Below are 18,199 nucleotides of genomic sequence, written 5' to 3'. Positions count from 1 at the left end.
CGGGACTATTGACGTCCCTTTAGAGCTATAAGTAAACGTGCTTGGTCGGGACTATTGCCGTCCCTTTAGCGCTATAAGTAACCACGCTTGGTCGGGACTATTGACGTCCCTGTAGCGCTCTAAGTAAACGCTCTTGGTCGGGACTCTTGACGTCCCTTTAGCGCTATAAGTAAACGTGCTTGGTCGGGACTATTGACGTCCCTTTAGAGCTATAAGTAAACGTGCTTGGTCGGGACTATTGCCGTCCCTTTTGACGCAGTTATGTTAAGGAAAGGGTCGTGGGTGGGCATACGGTTCTGTGACACGCGGGAGGAAAGAAAAAAGTGACTATAGCAAACGTGACAAGCGGGACATGAACCCCGCTCTCCTGGGTGAAAGTCCTGCGTTTGATTGACCCATCCACCCCCCCAACCAACCTCCATATGCAGAAATTCGACCTTACATAGTAGGCTACTCTCTAAATCCTCTATAACTGCTGTTCTCCCCGGTGCCTTACACAAACACGCTGAAAGACGCCTTTTTCGTCGCCTCAGACGTTAAGAGACACTGTCCAAACATCCTAATTTTACGAGTTCAGAATGAGAACGGGTTGAGGTACAATATCTAACATTTCTGCATTAGCCTGTTCAAAATGTATGTATGTATGTATGTATGTATGTATGTATGTATGTATGTATGTATGCATGTATGCATGTATGCATGTATGTATGCATGTATGCATGTATGTATGTATGTATGCATGTATGCATGTATGCATGTATGTATGCATGTATGTATGTATGTATGTGTCTGTTTTATCTGTCTTCTTCCAGCTGCAGCAGATGGACACCATCACACCTGCAGAGATGCAGTACAGACACAAGACCAGCAGGGGACACACTACTCTGAAAACACACACACACAAACACACACACACACACACACACACACACACACACACACACACACACACACACACACACACACAAACACACACACACACACACACACACACACACACACACACACACACACACACACACACACACACACACACACACACACACACACACACACAAACACACCTTGGTTAGTTTGTGTGTGTGTGTTTGTTTGTGTGTGTGTGTGTGTGTGTGTGTGTGTTTGTGTGTGTTTGTGTGTGTGTGTGTGTGTGTGTGTGTGTGTGTGTGTGTGTGTGTGTGTGTGTGTGAATGAGTGAACATGACGACATTAAACACAGACACAGAGTTACACTGTCACATGTTTTATTCATCAGGTAGTAACAGATTACTCTGGTTCATCAGGTAGTAACAGATTACTCTGATTCATCAGGTAGTAACAGATTACTCTGATACATCAGGTAGTAACAGATTACTGACTTCCATGAAAGTGAACAGGTTTTCTTTTTTTACATCTGACTATAATTCTTCTGTTGTTACGAGTCACACCTTTGTACCGACATTTGTAGGGAACTGCAGGTGGATTCTTCTTCACAATCTTACAGTCAACAATTAAGAAACTAGCATGTGCTAATTGTCATACCGTTGCCATATGGCACTCCTCCTCTACCACAGATGGTTGGGACGGCGTTCACGTTCCCTGTGATGAAGGTATTGAATGTCTTGCAGCTGTTTCCTGGGTTCACTTGTGTGGGTGGGTTCACGATTCCTCTGGCTGCTATCACCTGGGTACATTGGACAGCAGTCATCCCAGCGTTGATATGCTTATTTTGAAACTGAGCCCAAGTTTGTCCGTCCACAGAGATCAGAGCAGCAGAGATCAGCAGAACACCAGAAAAGATAGAGATCTTCATGTTGATCTGGAGAATACAGAGTTATAAAAGCTGTTAGAGACTTTACTCTGACATATCTAACATCTCTTTATATTATCATATAAACCTGTCTAATGTATATGAGAGTATTACTATATAGGGACCTGTCTAATGTATATGAGAGTATTACTATATAGGGACCTGTCTAATGTATATGAGAGCATGTTTTGTGTTGAGATATGTTTATTTTCTGTATTTTGTGTTGTCTTTGTAAAGCTGCGGAACGGACAGAGTCCAAAACTAATTTCCCTTTGGGGACAATAAAGTATATCTTATCTCATCAGCAGAGCAGCAGAAAGCAGCAGCACACCCGGCAAGAGATAGAGACCTCTTTGAGTTTATAAGCAAGCACCAAAAGCGGGAAAAAAAAGCGTCAAAACTTTGGAAAAAAAGAAGCAGGAGCCAAAAGGTTACACAAAACAAAACGACATGAAACTTTGAAAAATGGGTAAAAAAAAATGTCAACAAGTTGTAGAAATCATCGTCCTCAAAGCTGAAACAGAATCTATATCAGCAGAGACGTTTGAATGTCTTAGAGACAGAAAAAGCACTTCATGGTGTGCTGCGTGTCCCCCCCCCACCGCTCTCCTCTTTCCTGTCTAAAGATGTCACAATAAAAGCCCAAAAAAATTATCTTAACAAAAAAAGTGTCTAAAAAAACATCAAAGAAACTGTTTTTATTTTCCAAATGCTTTTGAACTTCTTTCTTTATGGTCAATGTGCAGAAATATCAGATTTGGCTTTTCACCTAAAATTAAAGAAATCTATGGACTTCTTACCTAACATTTGTTTGATTATATTTATTACCAATATAGTGTGCACACAATACAATACCTGCACACAGGATTAAATATATTTCATACACAGGTTCAGCTGATTTCTTTCTGTAGAAGAAATCCATAAAGTCCCGATGCAGCGAGATGAAGTTAGACAGACAAACAAAATAATAAAGTGAAAATATAAACAAACTTTTGAGATGTCGTCCTCACGGCTGAAACAGAATCTAAACCAGAGAAGTTTAAATGTGTTAAAGACAGAATAATAATATAAAGTATATTTACCTGAATGACAGGAGAGAGATGAGTTCTAGAGTCAGCAGCAGGAGAGATACCTGGAATATCACATCATAACACACTACATTACATCACAGTTATCTAAAAACGTGGCGACAAAACTGTCAAAAAGCAACAAAAAGTTACAAATAGAACATAATTTTACGTGATATCACAGTTAACTTCAAAGTTCTTTAGAAAGGGTCAACAAAGTGTCAAAAATGCAACAAAAATGTCGAAGAGTGACAAATAACAGAAATGACAAACCTTGAAAAATACGTCGGAAAAAGTGGCAAAAAGTGACTGAAAAGTCAACAAACAAGATGACGAAAACATCGGGAAACCAAAAGTGAGAAAAGCTAACGTTAGCAGCCAGAGTCAGCGTTTTCTCTTACCGTAGAGTTGGTGGAGAGAGATCAGGTGGGAAGGTGCTGCTGTCCTTTGGTCGACTTGTTTTCAGTAAAAAGGATTGAATGTTAAAAGATAAACTGCACAAAGTCTGAAGATGAAGAAGAGCAGAACTCTGACACGATGCAAATCTGAAGAATGTTCAGATAGAGAAATGAAATAATCTGCAGTCTTATATACTCCCACAGAGAGAGGTTGTCTCTGCAACAAACAGCTGGATATCATCTCCATATACGGTAAACATTCAGCTACAGCTTCAGACATCCCCCCCACTGATCCTCATTTAAATACAGACTTTACGTGGTCAAAGACCACAAACAGGATGATGTTGTTTTCACACTTTAAGATGTTTTCACACGTTGCTCCGATGCAGCTTCCTGTTAATGATGACCTACAAAAATAGAGAGACATTAACTTTGAGAAATACTTTTTTATATTATGAAACACAATACTGAGGCAGTTTCTATAGCAGGTATAGCGTTAGCATTAACTAGCAGCTAGCACACACTTTTACATCAGGATTTATTATTCTTAATGTTTTTTGTGCTTAAAGTGCTTTACATAAAAATCAGCATATGCATTAAAAACAAAACAGAAATACACAAGATAATCAAGAAGAACAAACACATACAAGTGCAACTATACACACACACACACACACACACACACACACACACACACACATACACATAACATACGTTTTTGTCTTTTTGTTTTACCTTTTTCACATTTCTGAACTTCCTACAAAAGCTTGAAGTGCCCCCCTACCTGCCCCTTACCTGCCCCCCTACCTGCCCCCTTATCTGCCTCCCTACCTGCCCCCCTATCTTCCCCCCTACCTGCCTCCCTACCTGCCCCCTACCTGCCCCCCTATCTGCCTCCCTACCTGCCCCCCTACCTGTCCCCCTATCTTCCCCCCTACCTTCCTCCCTACCTGCCCCCTTCCTGCCCCCCTACCTGCCTCCCTACCTGCCCCCCTACCTGCCTCCCTACCTGCCCCCCTACCTGCCTCTCTGCTGTACTGTTCTATACTCTACATGACCTAAAACAGGCGTAGAGGCATTTATCAATTTGAACGTGAGCATAGGCTGAGATCAAATCTCACGTCTGGTCTGAACTTGTGTATGTAAGTTTTGGAGTCAGTGTGGCCTTGCGGTGCAGCATATAATCAGTTTAACAGGAGAAGGAGAAGTCATCAGTTGATCACTTATCAACAAAGGCAGATCTGGCTCTTTTAGAGGACCTCTATGCGCCCGGTACAACAGTGCACACGTACGCTCACGGGCCACGCTGGAGCGCTCCATCGGATTGATTAAGGGCAGATGGCTCTGTCTTTCCTCAGCGGGGGGGGGGGGACCCTACTATACACGGCAGAAAAAGTCTGCATCGTTGTTTTAGCCTGTAGGGTTCTGCACAACATCGAGCAGGAAAACAGGGTGCTATAAATGTAGTGATGGAGCCAGATGACCTGATGCCCAGAGAGCAGAGTCCAGCACAGCCCCAACTGGGGGCTATACCAAGGAGACAGGATATTATTCATCACTTTTAAAAGGTATAGTGTTATGTTTGGCAATGATACTCAGTACGGGAACCATGACGATGCACAACATTTTTATTTATTCTTCAGGTTTTCGTTTCTCTTTTAAAGTGTCGTTAATGGCCACAAGTGAACGATTTATTTCTGCCATTGACCGAGTTATTTCGGTTTGTTTTTCCAGCCCCTCTGCTGTCAGGAGACAGGGGTGGGGTGGGGGGGGGTGTGGTGGTCCAGCACGGGGGGCGGAGGACTCTCCCTCACACCTTGTTCTGACTCATGAGAAAAACACGAGTAAAATAAAAGACTGCTTAAACTCTGCTACAGTGTGTTTATTTAATTTTAGGTACACCATGTAGGCCTAAGAGATTGCAGTATTAGCCTGTATATAACTATTATGACTATAGCATACATATGTCAAGGGTGTATACATTAAATAAACTTCAGCTGGAGTCTGATTTACCTCAGCAACACTGTTGACAGCACCAGTGATCTCTTCCCATTCAGCCTTCTTTCTCCAGCCTTTAACACCAGTTCTCAGGCTGCCAGATAGTGAACCTGAGATATCAGGGTTTCAGTCTCCACCTCTGAGAAGTGACGCTTCTCAGCCGGATTACGTCTCGCCATGTCCTAAATTATAGGGGCGAGGCCTCAAAACCCAGAATATATTGGGGCGTGATATTTAAATTAGCATGTCGTCACATGATTTCTACGCTCATATCTGCTCTGGTTTCTACGTTAGGTTGATAAATGAGGGCCAGTGTTTTAATATCTGCTCTGGTTTCTACGTTAGGTTGATCAATGAGGGCCAGTGTCATGTTCAAGAAACCAATATGAAATGATTCAAGCTTTGTGACATGGTGCATCATCCTGCTGGAAGTAGCCATCAGAGGATGGGTACATGGTGGTCATAAAGGGATGAACATGGTCAGAACAATGCTCAGGTAGGCTGTGGCATTTAAACGATGCCCAGTTGGTACTAAGGGGCCTAAACTGTGCCAAGAAAACATTCCCCACACCATTACACCACCACCACCACCAGCCTGTCCAGTAGAAACAAGGCATGATGGATCCATGTTCGCATTCTGTTTACGCCAAATTCTGGCTCTACCATCTGAATATCTCAACAGAAATCGAGACTCATCAGACCAGGCAACATTTTTACAGTCTTCAACTGTCCAATTTTGGTGAGCTCGTGCAAATTGTAGCCTCATTATCCTATTTTTAGTGGAGATGAGTTGTACCCGGTGGGGTCTTCTGCTGGTGTAGCCCATCTTCCTCAAGGTTGTGTCTGTTGTGGCTTCACAAATGCTGTGAATGTGAAGAAAGGTAGGGGGGGTATTGTGTGTGGATCGAAAGAGTTGTTGCAGAAAGCTTCAGAGGCTACTGAGTGTAACCGTGGGCAGTGTGTGAGTCTAGTGTCGGTCAGTGTGAGTGTGTAAATAGTATGTCGAGACTGAGTGTAACCGTGGGCAGTGTGTGAGTCTAGTGTCGGTCAGTGTGAGTGTGTAAATAATATGTCGGCTCGAGTCTTGGTTCCTGGCGGGGGAAGTAAACAAGCAATCACCGCTTCAAAAACGTAAAAATGTGCTAAAAAAATCTACAAAGACATCAGAAAAAAGTGACAAAAACTAGGTGCCTGGGTGCCTAGTGGTAGAGCCAGCACCACATAAAGAGGCCCAGTCCTTGACACAAATGTTGCAGGCTCGATTCCGACCTGTGGCACTTTACTGAATGTCACCCCCCCCCCCTTTCATTTCTAATCTGTCCTGTCACTAAAGACCTAAATGCCAGACAAAAATCTTAAAACATCGGGGGGGGAGCCACAAAAGTGTCAAAAAAAGACGACCAAAAAAGTTGAAAAAACATTTTTATTTTCACTAAACGTTGCAGGATGTTCGAGGGGACGACAACACAAGGGTGAAAGGATAAGATTATAGAGTTCTTGATGAATACGTTGATTGAACATTGTCAACATTGTATTCAGAGGTGTATTTAAAGGTCAAACTCCACACCAACGGTTGGAAGAATGAGCTTTCTGCTACATCTCTTCAATGACAACGGAAAACACCAACATACTGTTTGATTTGGTGGACTTATATTCCCTACTGGACCAGAAAGACCCCCAGTATCTTCATTCTCTTTATTTCTCATGTTTTGTTGTATATATTGTCTTTACCTCAAAGCTGTCAACTCTTTTTTTGGAACAAATGTACGAACACATTGGGCCTTGATTGTTTGTATGACTATTGTACAATAAAGATAGAAGAAAAAAACAACAAGGCAATGACACACACACACACACACACACACACACACACACACACACACACACACACACACACACACACACACACACACACACACACACACACACACACACACACACACACACACACACACACACACACACACACAAACAAACACACACACACACAGACACACACACACACACACACACACACACACACACACACACACACACACACACACACACACACACACACACACACACACACACACACACACACACACACACACACACACACACACACACACACACACACACACACACACACACACACACACACACACACACACACACACACACACACACACACACACACACACACACACAGACACACACACACACAGAGACACACACAGACACAGACACACACACACACACACACACACACACACACACACGGTTGGTGGAGGAATCAGGAGGTTTGGATAAGATTAGATTTGATGTTAAAGATTTCCAAAAAACCAGAGGTGGAAAGTAACTAAGTACATTTACTCAAGTACTGTAGTTAAGTACAAATGTAAGGGTACTTGTACTTTACTTGAGTATTTCCATGTTCTGCTTCCTTCTACTTGTACTTCACTCCATCTCAGAGGGACGATTTATCAGTCACCAACCAAACTCTGTGCAAGTTTCACAGTATTTAAGTAACATCACAAAATGTCTCATTTTATTTGTTCATTCATGTATTTTCTGTACATTTTATCACAACTATTGGTACATTACTCTGATTTCAGTCATATTACATGTTTTTCTTTCCATTAGAACTTAAATATTTAGTCAAAGATACTCATTTAGGCTGAATATAAGCAATATATATTTCCCTCTGAGATGTAGTGGAGTAGAAGTAGAGGGAGCAGAACACTGAAATACTCAAGGAAAGTACAAGTACCCCTAAATGTGTCGGCTACTTTAACATACAGGAAAGTTTCTAGTTTTGTTTTTGTATAATTGAGTCTTTTCTTCATAAAACTTTCTACCTTTACTCCACTTCTCAAAGTCTCTTTGTTGTTACATAACCAGACTACTTTATGAATGAGTGAACATGACGACATTAAACACAGACACAGAGTTACACTGTCACATGTTTTATTCATCAAGTAGTAACAGATTACTCTGGTTCATCAGGTAGTAACAGATTACTCTGGTTCATCAGGTAGTAACAGATTACTCTGATTCATCAGGTAGTAACAGATTACTCTGGTTCATCAGGTAGTAACAGATTACTGACTTCTATGAAAGTGAACAGGATAACCGTTCTCACATTCGACTATAATTCTTCTGTTGTTACGAGTTACACCTTTGTACTGACATTTGTATGGAATTGCAGGTGGATTCTTATTCACCAGCTTACAGTCAACAATTGGGAAACTAGCATTGCTAATTCTCATACCGTTGCCATGTGGCACTCCTCCTCTACCACAGATGGCTCGGACGGCGGTCACATTCCCTGTGATGAAGGTATTGAATGTCTTGCAGCTGTTTCTTGGGTTCACTTGTGTGGGTGGGTTCACGATTCCTCTGTCTGCTATCACCTGGGTACATTGGTCAGCAGTCATCCCAGCGTTGATATGCTTATTTTGAAACTGAGCCCAAGTTTGTCCGTCCACAGAGATCAGAGCAGCAGAGATCAGCAGAACACCAGAAAAGATAGAGATCTTCATGTTGATCTGGAGAATACAGAGTTATAAAAGCTGTTAGAGACTTTACTCTGACATATCTAACATCTCTTTATATTATCATATAAAAGCTGTTACAGAAGTGCTGTAGATTGAATATATATAGATTGTATATGAGAGAATTACTATATAGGGACCTGTCTAATGTATATGAGAGTATTACCATATAGGTACCTGTCTAATGTATATGAGAGTATTACTATATAGGGACCTGTCTAATGTATATGAGAGTACTACTATATAGGTACCTGTCTAATGTATATGATAGTATTACTATATAGGTACCTGTCTAATGTATATGAGAGTATTACTATATAGGGACCTGTCTAATGTATATGAGTATTACTATATAGGGACCTGTCTAATGTATATGAGTATTACTATATAGGGACCTGTCTAATGTATATGAGTATTACTATATAGGGACCTGTCTAATGTATATGAGAGTATTACTATATAGGGACCTGTCTAATGTATATGAGTATTACTATATAGGGACCTGTCTAATGTATATGAGAGTATTACTATATAGGGACCTGTCTAATGTATATGAGTATTACTATATAGGGACCTGTCTAATGTATATGAGAGCATGTTTTGTGTTGAGATTTGTTTATTTTCTTTATTTTGTGTTGTCTTTGTAAAGCTGCGGAACGGACAGAGTCCAAAACTAATTTCCCTTTGAGGGACAATAAAGTATATCTTATCTCATCAGCAGAGCAGCAGAAAGCAGCAGCACACCCGGCAAGAGATAGAGACCTCTTTGAGTTTATAAGCATGCACCAAAAGCGGGGAAAAAAAAGCGTCAAAACTTTGGAAAAAAAGAAGCAGGAGCCAAAAGGTTACACAAAACAAAACGACATGAACTTTGAAAAATGGGTAAAAAAAAAAATGTCAACAAGTTGTAGAAATCATCGTCCTCAAAGCTGAAACAGAATCTATATCAGCAGAGACGTTTGAATGTCTTAGAGACAGAAAAAGCACTTCATGGTGTGCTGCGTGTCCCCCCCCCACCGCTCTCCTCTTTCCTGTCTAAAGATGTCACAATAAAAGCCCAAAAAAATTATCTTAACAAAAAAAGTGTCTAAAAAACATCAAAGAAACAGTTTTTATTTTCCAAATGCTTTTGAACTTCTTTCTTTATGTTCAATGTGCAGAAATATCAGATTTGGCTTTTCACCTAAAATAAAAGAAATCTATGGACTTCTTACCTAACATTTGTTTGATTATATTTATTACCAATATAGTGTGCACACAATACAATACCTGCACACAGGATTAAATATATTTCATACACAGGTTCAGCTGATTTCTTTCTGTAGAAGAAATCCATAAAGTCCCGATGCAGCGAGATGAAGTTAGACAGACAAACAAAATAATAAAGTGAAAATATAAACAAACTTTTGAGATGTCGTCCTCACGGCTGAAACAGAATCTAAACCAGAGAAGTTTAAATGTGTTAAAGACAGAATAATAATATAAAGTATATTTACCTGAATGACAGGAGAGAGATGAGTTCTAGAGTCAGCAGCAGGAGAGATACCTGGAATATCACATCATAACACACACGTTACATCACAGTTATCTAAAAACGTGGCGACAAAACTGTTAAAAAGCAGCAACAAAAAGTTACAAATAGAACATAATTTTACGTGATATCACAGTTAACTTCAAAGTTCTTTAGAAAGGGTCAACAACGTGTCAAAAATGCAACAAAAATGTCGAAGAGTGACAAATAACAGAAATGACAAACCTTGAAAAATACGTTGGAAAAAGTGGCAAAAAGTGACTGAAAAGTCAACAAACAAGATGACGAAAACATGGGAAACCAAAAGTGAGAAAAGCTAACGTTAGCAGCCAGAGTCAGCGTTTTCTCTTACCGTAGAGTTGGTGGAGAGAGATCAGGTGGGAAGGTGCTGCTGTCCTTTGGTCGACTTGTTTTCAGTAAAAAGGATTGAATGTTAAAAGATAAACGGCACAAAGTCTGAAGATGAAGAAGAGCAGAACTCTGACACGATGCAAATCTGAAGAATGTTCAGATAGAGAAATGAAATAATCTGCAGTCTTATATCCTCCCACAGAGAGAGGTTGTCTCTGCAACAAACAGCTGGATATCATCGCCATATACGGTAAACATTCAGCCACAGCTTCAGACATCCCCCCCACTGATCCTCATTTAAATACACACGTTACTGATGGTCAAAGACCAGAAACAGGAAGTTGTTGTTTTCACACTTTAAGATGTTTTCACACCTTGCTCCGATGCAGCTTCCTGTTAATGATGACCTACAAAAATAGAGGAACATTAACTTTGAGAAATACTTTTTTATATTATGAAACACAATACTGAGGCAGTTTCTATAGCAGGTATAGCGTTAGCTTTCACTAGCAGCTAGCACACACTTTTACATCAGGATTTATTATTCTTTATGTTTTCTGTATGCTTTACATAAAAATCAGCATACACATAAAAACAAAACAAAAATACACAAGATAATCAAGAAGAACAAACACATACAAGTGCAACTATACACACACACGCGCACACACACACACACACACACACACACACCACGTGCACACTCACTCACTCACTCACACACACATACACACACACACACACACACACACACACACACACAAACACACCTTGGTTAGTTTGTGTGTGTGTGTGTGTGTGTGTGTTTGTTTGTTTGTGTGTGTGTGTGTGTGTGTGTGTTTGTGTGTGTGTGTGTGTGTGTGTGTGTGTGTGTGTGTGTGTGTATGAATGAGTGAACATGACGACATTAAACACAGACCCAGAGTTACACTGTCACATGTTTTATTCATCAGGTAGTAACAGATTACTCTGGTTCATCAGGTAGTAACAGATTACTCTGGTTCATCAGGTAGTAACAGATTACTCTGGTTTATCAGGTAGTAATAGATTACTCTGGTTCATCAGGTAGTAACAGATTACTCTGGTTCATCAGGTAGTAACAGATTACTCTGATACATCAGGTAGTAACAGATTACTCTGATTCATCAGGTAGTAACAGATTACTCTGGTTCATCAGGTAGTAACAGATTACTCTGATTCATCAGGTAGTAACAGATTACTCTGGTTCATCAGGTATTAACAGATTACTCTGGTTCATCAGGTAGTAACAGATTACTGACTTCCATGAAAGTGAACAGGTTTACTTTTTTTACATCTGACTATAATTCTTCTGTTGTTACGAGTTACACCGTTGTACTGACAGTGGGGGGGAGAACTGCAGGTGGATTCTTCTTCACCAGGTTACAGTCAACAATTAAGAAACTAGCTGTGCTAATTCTCATACTGTTGCCATGTGGCACTCCTCCTCTACCACAGATGGCTCGGACGGCGTTCACATTCCCGTGTGCTGATGAAGGTATTGAATGTCTTGCAGCTGAATCTTGGGTTCACTTGTGTGGGTGGGTTCACGATTCTTCTGTTTTTCATCTCCGTGGTACATTGGCGGGCAGTCATCCAATCTTTGATATGCTTATTTTGAAACTGAGCCCAACTTTGTCCGTCCACAGAGAGCACGGCAGCAGAGATCAGCAGAACACCAGCAAAGATAGAGATCTTCATGTCGTTGGAGAAGGTGATAAAATAATAAAGTTGGAGAAGAGTCAGAGTTCCTCTTACCGAAGAGTTGGTGGAGAAAGTTTCAGGTACGAAGGTCCAAAAATGTAGAAAAGTCTGAAGATGAAGAAGAGCAGAAGAATGTTCAGACAGAAATGTTCAGAGAAATGAAATCATTTTCTGTCTTATATCCTCTGACAGACAGGGGTTGTCTCTGAAACAAACAGCTCAATATCATCTCCATATACGGTAAACATTCAGCTACAGGTTCAGGCGTTACGCCCCCACAGATCAGATACCAACATTAGAATGAACAGTTCACTGGTTACAGGATGGTCAAAGGTTCAGACACGTACACATTTAATCAGAAGAGAAGTTAGGATAATATCAGACTCATGCTGTCATGCCATTTTGTTTAAGTTAGACAGTGTGCGGGAGTTTCTTTGCAACCTTTGTCCTGCTTGTTCCACTTCAATGCAGCTGTCTCAACATCATAGGGGGGTGGGGCGGTTACAAACCCCCAATCAGTGGTGCAGAAAGTGGGTACACCAAAGCGATGGTGAAAAATAAATAAAAAAATAGGTATTTTCAATATGTAGCTGCTGTTGTGCGTTTCTAAATCATTTCAGCATTTCCTCAATGTTATTATATAACATTTGAGAGGACTAACAGGATAGAGTAGGATAGGATAGAATGTTGACATAGAATGTTGACATAGAATGTTGACATAGAATGTTGACATAGAAGAGGGAGGTGGGAGCGGGTGGGCGCCGTGAGCGCCGAGTGAGCAGGTGCGTAGGAGTAGTGAGTTGTCGGGGCTAAAATAGAAAAAGAAAGAGGGAAAAGGAGATGACATGTTAAGGGATGTGACAGCAGTTAAATAAGTGGATGGTGAGAGCCTGCAGGTAGGATTAAAGTGTGACGTCTGGGCTTGGAGGCTTGCAAATATTCATGTTAACAGACTAGCTAGCGTTTGCTAACACTGGGAACGTAGCAGCCAAATGGGGGTTTACGGCTAGCTTACAATATGCAAAACCGAGGTTGCTGAGCTGAAAACTCATAAATATATATATAGCATGTACCATAAATGACAATAATCTGGAAAACATAACTAATGCTATAACTCTGTTTTACCATGGAACCATGCATAGATTTGCTACCAAACTTGGAGGCTTGCAAATATTCATGTTAACAGATTGTTCTCAGACTAGCTAGTGTTTGCTAACTTAATGCTAGCCAATGTTGCTGATAGCTCCATTTAGATTTTGGTTAAACCTTATGGTACCAATCTCATGCATGACATATCTCAATTTTATTAAGGTCAAATAACAACGGGTAAATATAAGGTAGCATGCACAATCAATGACAAGAAGAAAAATAAATAAATATGAAAAAAATATATAAATATTTAAAATCCAAAATGTGAATGTAATTTCAACAGCAGCACAACCTTACTGCATAATAGTTGTCTTATCTGATGTCATCACTAGGCTGATTTAAGAACTGAGTTTAGGCTGTCTTCGGTTTTGTCCCCAAAAACAAAAAACAACAACCAAATGTTAAAGGTCCCATGGCATGAAAATATCACTTCATGAGGTTTTTTAACATTAATATGGGTCCCCCCAGCCTGCCTATGGCCCCCCAGTGGCTAGAAATGGTGATAGGTGTAAACCGAGCCCTGGGTATCCTGCTCCTACAGCACAGATGGCACGGACGGCGTTCACATTCCCTGTGATGAAGGTATTGATACCCTTGCAGCTGTTTCTTGGGTTCACTTGTGTGGGTGGGTTCACGATTCCTCTGTCTGCTATCACCTGGGTACATTGGACAGCAGTCATCCCAGCGTTGATATGCTTATTTTGAAACTGAGCCCAAGTTTGTCCGTCCACAGAGATCAGAGCAGCAGAGATCAGCAGAACACCAGAAAAGATAGAGATCTTCATGTTGATCTGGAGAATACAGAGTTATAAAAGCTGTTAGAGACTTTAGTCTGACATATCTAACATCTCTTTATATTATCATATAAAAGTTGTTACAGAAGTGCTGTAGATTCATATTATGTACACAGACACACACACACACACACACACACACACACACACACACACACACACACACACACACACACACACACACACACACACACACACACACACACACACAAACACAGGCGTTTAAATGTTGAAAAAAACATAAAAAGCTAAATAATGACTGTTGGCTGAACTAAACTGTAACGGCCTCTGAAAGGACATTTAAATGTAAAAAAAAAAAAAGGATTTCAAACAATCACCTTACAGTTTCTTCAGACGGTCCAAAGAGTTGACTCTCCTGGAGAGAAAGGTAAATGGTTTCCTGGTATGAATGACAGCTACACCTTGAGGAAGCAGGTAGGATGAGCTGCAATAGGAGCAGATTTTCACAATAAGACGACATTTTGGTTTGTTAACTACACAGAGTTCTGTGATGGCTGCCGAGCCTCGCCGAGACGGCCGAAAACCGCTGACCATGCCACAATAACACCTGCTAGAGAAGACATTTCATTTAACTGGTCGAGGGTGTTTTTGTCTGTGGTGTTAAAGCAATCTTTAAACATTTTGGGAAATGAGATTATTTGCATCTGTGTGGACTAGCCAGACCTTCTTCCACAGCACTGTGGAGGAAGGTCTGAAGAACAGTCTGGTTGTAAGAGACTACAAAGATGGATATCTCAATGATTAAACAGGACTGAATTAAAAAACAGACACAAGTGTAAACTGTCAGATGTGTTTCATTTAACAAGAGACACAAGTTCCACTGATTCATGAGCTGGTTAATAAGACCTATCAAAGAGAACAGGATCTCCTTTAACATCACATGGGACTACAATGTACCTGTTATAATCTGCACCATCATACTCACAAAGACTGACAGTAGCATCCTTCAGTCTGCAGACAACAATGTTAAAGGGTGCTCTGCTTTTTCTGAGATAACGAACACAAAGGCCCTATCCTGCACCTGGCGCAGCGCAAAGCCCGACACAAGTGTGCCCATCTGTGCACCCAGAGACGTGCTGGTCTTACAGGGAGGTGTGTTCAGGTGCATTCTGGGCGTGCTGGTCTTACAGGGAGGTGTGTTCAGGTGCATTCTTGGAGTATTACTATCTTGAGGCAGCGGGAAGTGATCACGCCATTGACCAACAAAAACCTGGTCTAAAGTCAATAACTCAGCATTTCATTGTTATTTTAACAGAGCATTAGTAAAATGTTCCTAGGCTCGTGCACAGCACGTGCACACTATGCTTGTTACACACACAGGGACGCACAGCAGCACACACACACACACACACACACACACACACACACACACATATTCATCACCTTGGTGCAACTGTCATTGTTAATCCCCTCGTTGATACGCTGATTTATAAACTTTGCAGCCGGAGTTTCTTCTTCTCTCACAAAGTCCAGAGAGAGCACTATTAATAAATGGTAAACAGATAGTTCATTTTACTTTATACTTATTTTAGTGTTAAAGGTGCAGTAGAACTACATGAAGCAGGTAATGAAAAGAAAAAACAGCCTGTAGTGTGATTTGCAAAAACCCACCACTCCCTGTTAGATGCACCAATCAGGGCCAGGGGGGGGGGGGGGGTGTCTAACTGCGTGTCAATTACTGCTCAGGCACACATATTCATTCTCCATTGGGGGGGAGGGGCTTATGAGACCACTTTGGGCTTTAGCAGAAAGGGGGGAGGGACTGAGAAGTTGTCGATGTTAAACATTTTTGGCTAAGTCCTGGATCTTCACAATCCTACCTACAGCACCTTTAATCAATGAAATATGTATTTATAGGACAGCGTTGAAAACAGAATATGGTGCTAAAACAGTCTCATAAGTATTAGCAACTTGTAAAACACAATGCACAAATGACAAATGCACAAAGAGGTGGTGATGGCTTAGTGGATATGACACATGCCTGTGGTGTGGGAGATCTGGGGTTTGATTCCCACTGCAATACATCAACCACTGTGTCCCTGAGTAAGACACTTAATCCCTAGTTGCTCCAGAGATGTGCAATATCTGAAATATATAGCAAGTGTAAGTCGCTTTGGATAAAAGCATCAGCTAAATGTAACAAATGAATGCAGAGCGATTTGTATCTGCAAATGTGTGTCTAATGTGTAAATTAACTTAATATTTTTCAAGGTAAATATATTTGTAAATCTCCTTCTCCTATAATATGGTATGTCGAAAAATGTCATATTATGGTATTTCGAAAAAAGTCACAGCATAGTATGTCGAAAAAAGTCATAATATAGTATGTTGAAAAAAGTCATATTATGCTATTTCGAAAAAAGTCACAGTATAGTATGTCAAAAAAAGTCATATTATGGTATGTCGAAAAAAGTCACAATATAGTATGTTGAAAAAAGTCATATTATGGTATGTTGAAAAAAGTCATATTATGGTATTACAAAAAAAGTCATATTATGGTATGTTGATTAAAAAGTCATATTATGGTGTGTTGAAAAAAGTCATATTATAGTATGTTGAAAAAAGTCATAACATAGTATGTTGAAAAAAGTATTAATATAGTATGTCGAAAAAAGTCATAATATAGTATGTTGAAAAAAGTCATATTATGGTATTTTAAAAAAAGTCATATTATGGTATGTTGAAAAAAGTCACAGTACAGCATGTCGAAAAAAGTCATATTATGGTATGTTGAAAAAAGTCATATTATGGTAAGTTGAAAAAAGTCACAGTATAGTATTTTGAAAAAAAGTCATATTATGGTATGTTGAAAAAAGTCATAATATAGTATGTTGAAAAAAGTATTAATATGGTATGTTGAAAAAAGTCATATTATGGTATGTTGAATGAAGTCATATTATGGTGTGTTGAAAAAAATCATATTATAGTATGTTGAAAAAAATCATATTATGGTATGTTGAAAAAATTCAAATTATGGTATGTTGAAAAAAGTCTCAGTATAGTATTTTGAAAAAAAGTCATATTATGGTATGTCAAAAAAAGTCACATTATGGTATGTTGAAAAAAGTCATATTATGGTATGTCGAAAAAAAAGTCATATTATGGTATGTCGAAAAAAAGTCATATTATAGTATGTTGAAAAAAAGTCATATTATGGTATGTTGAAAAAAAGTCATATTATGGTATGTTGAAAAAAAGTCATATTATGGTATGTTGAAAAAAAGTCATATTATGGTATGTTGAAAAAAAGTCATAGTATAGTATGTTGAAAAAAGTCATATTATGGTATGTTGAAAAAAGTCATAGTATAGTATGTTGAAAAAAAGTCATATTATGGTATGTTGAAAAAAGTCAAATTATGGTATGTTGAAAAAAGTCATATTATGGTTTGTTGAAAAAAGTCATATTATGGTATTTTGAAAAAAGTCATATTATGGTATGTTGAAAAAAGTCATATTATGGTATGTCAAAAAGTCATAATATAGTATGTTGAAAAAAAGTCATATTATGGTATGTTGAAAAAAAGTCATATTATGGTATGTTGAAAAAAAGTCATATTATGGTATGTTGAAAAAAAGTCATATTATGGTATGTTGAAAAAAAGTCACAGTATAGTATGTTGAAAAAAAAGTCATATTATGGTATGTTGAAAAAAGTCATAGTATAGTATGTTTGAAAAAAAGTCATATTATGGTATGTTGAAAAAAGTCATAGTATAGTATGTTGAAAAAAAAGTCATATTATGGTATGTTGAAAAAAAGTCATATTATAGTATGTTGAAAAAAAGTCATATTATGGTATGTTGAAAAAAAGTCACAGTATAGTATTTTGAAAAAAAGTCAT

At 39.3% G+C, this 18,199-nt stretch overlaps 1 protein-coding gene and 1 long non-coding RNA gene across 3 annotated transcripts in view; both read right to left on the bottom strand.

Moving 5' to 3' along the window:
• The window catches only part of LOC144514068 (ribonuclease pancreatic-like), a 47,588-nt gene extending 32,807 nt beyond the window's left edge, over positions 1–14,781 (bottom strand). The window contains exon 1 of the mRNA XM_078245259.1: positions 14,679–14,781. The gene's annotated coding sequence lies outside the window, so the exon portion shown is untranslated. The remainder of the gene's footprint in view (positions 1–14,678) is intronic.
• Positions 1,228–10,921, bottom strand: LOC144514069 (uncharacterized). Of its 2 annotated transcripts, XR_013501249.1 has the most exons (5): positions 10,672–10,921; positions 10,285–10,334; positions 3,258–3,311; positions 2,872–2,921; positions 1,228–1,798 (listed from the first exon to the last, which is right to left on the bottom strand). It is a non-coding gene; the product is annotated as an uncharacterized LOC144514069 (long non-coding RNA). The 2 variants fall into 2 exon arrangements; XR_013501248.1 differs by lacking the exons at positions 1,228–1,798; positions 2,872–2,921; positions 3,258–3,311 and adding an exon at positions 8,499–8,782 and having other exon boundaries at positions 10,672–10,883.
• Positions 14,782–18,199: the final 3,418 nt, after the last annotated feature.

This window comes from Sander vitreus, unplaced genomic scaffold, assembly GCF_031162955.1.
Source record: "Sander vitreus isolate 19-12246 unplaced genomic scaffold, sanVit1 ctg435_0, whole genome shotgun sequence".
In the NCBI taxonomy this organism is placed as follows: Eukaryota; Metazoa; Chordata; class Actinopteri; order Perciformes; family Percidae; genus Sander; species Sander vitreus.
Note: the sequence above shows the minus strand (reverse complement) of the source record. Positions and strands in the feature narration are given on the sequence as shown.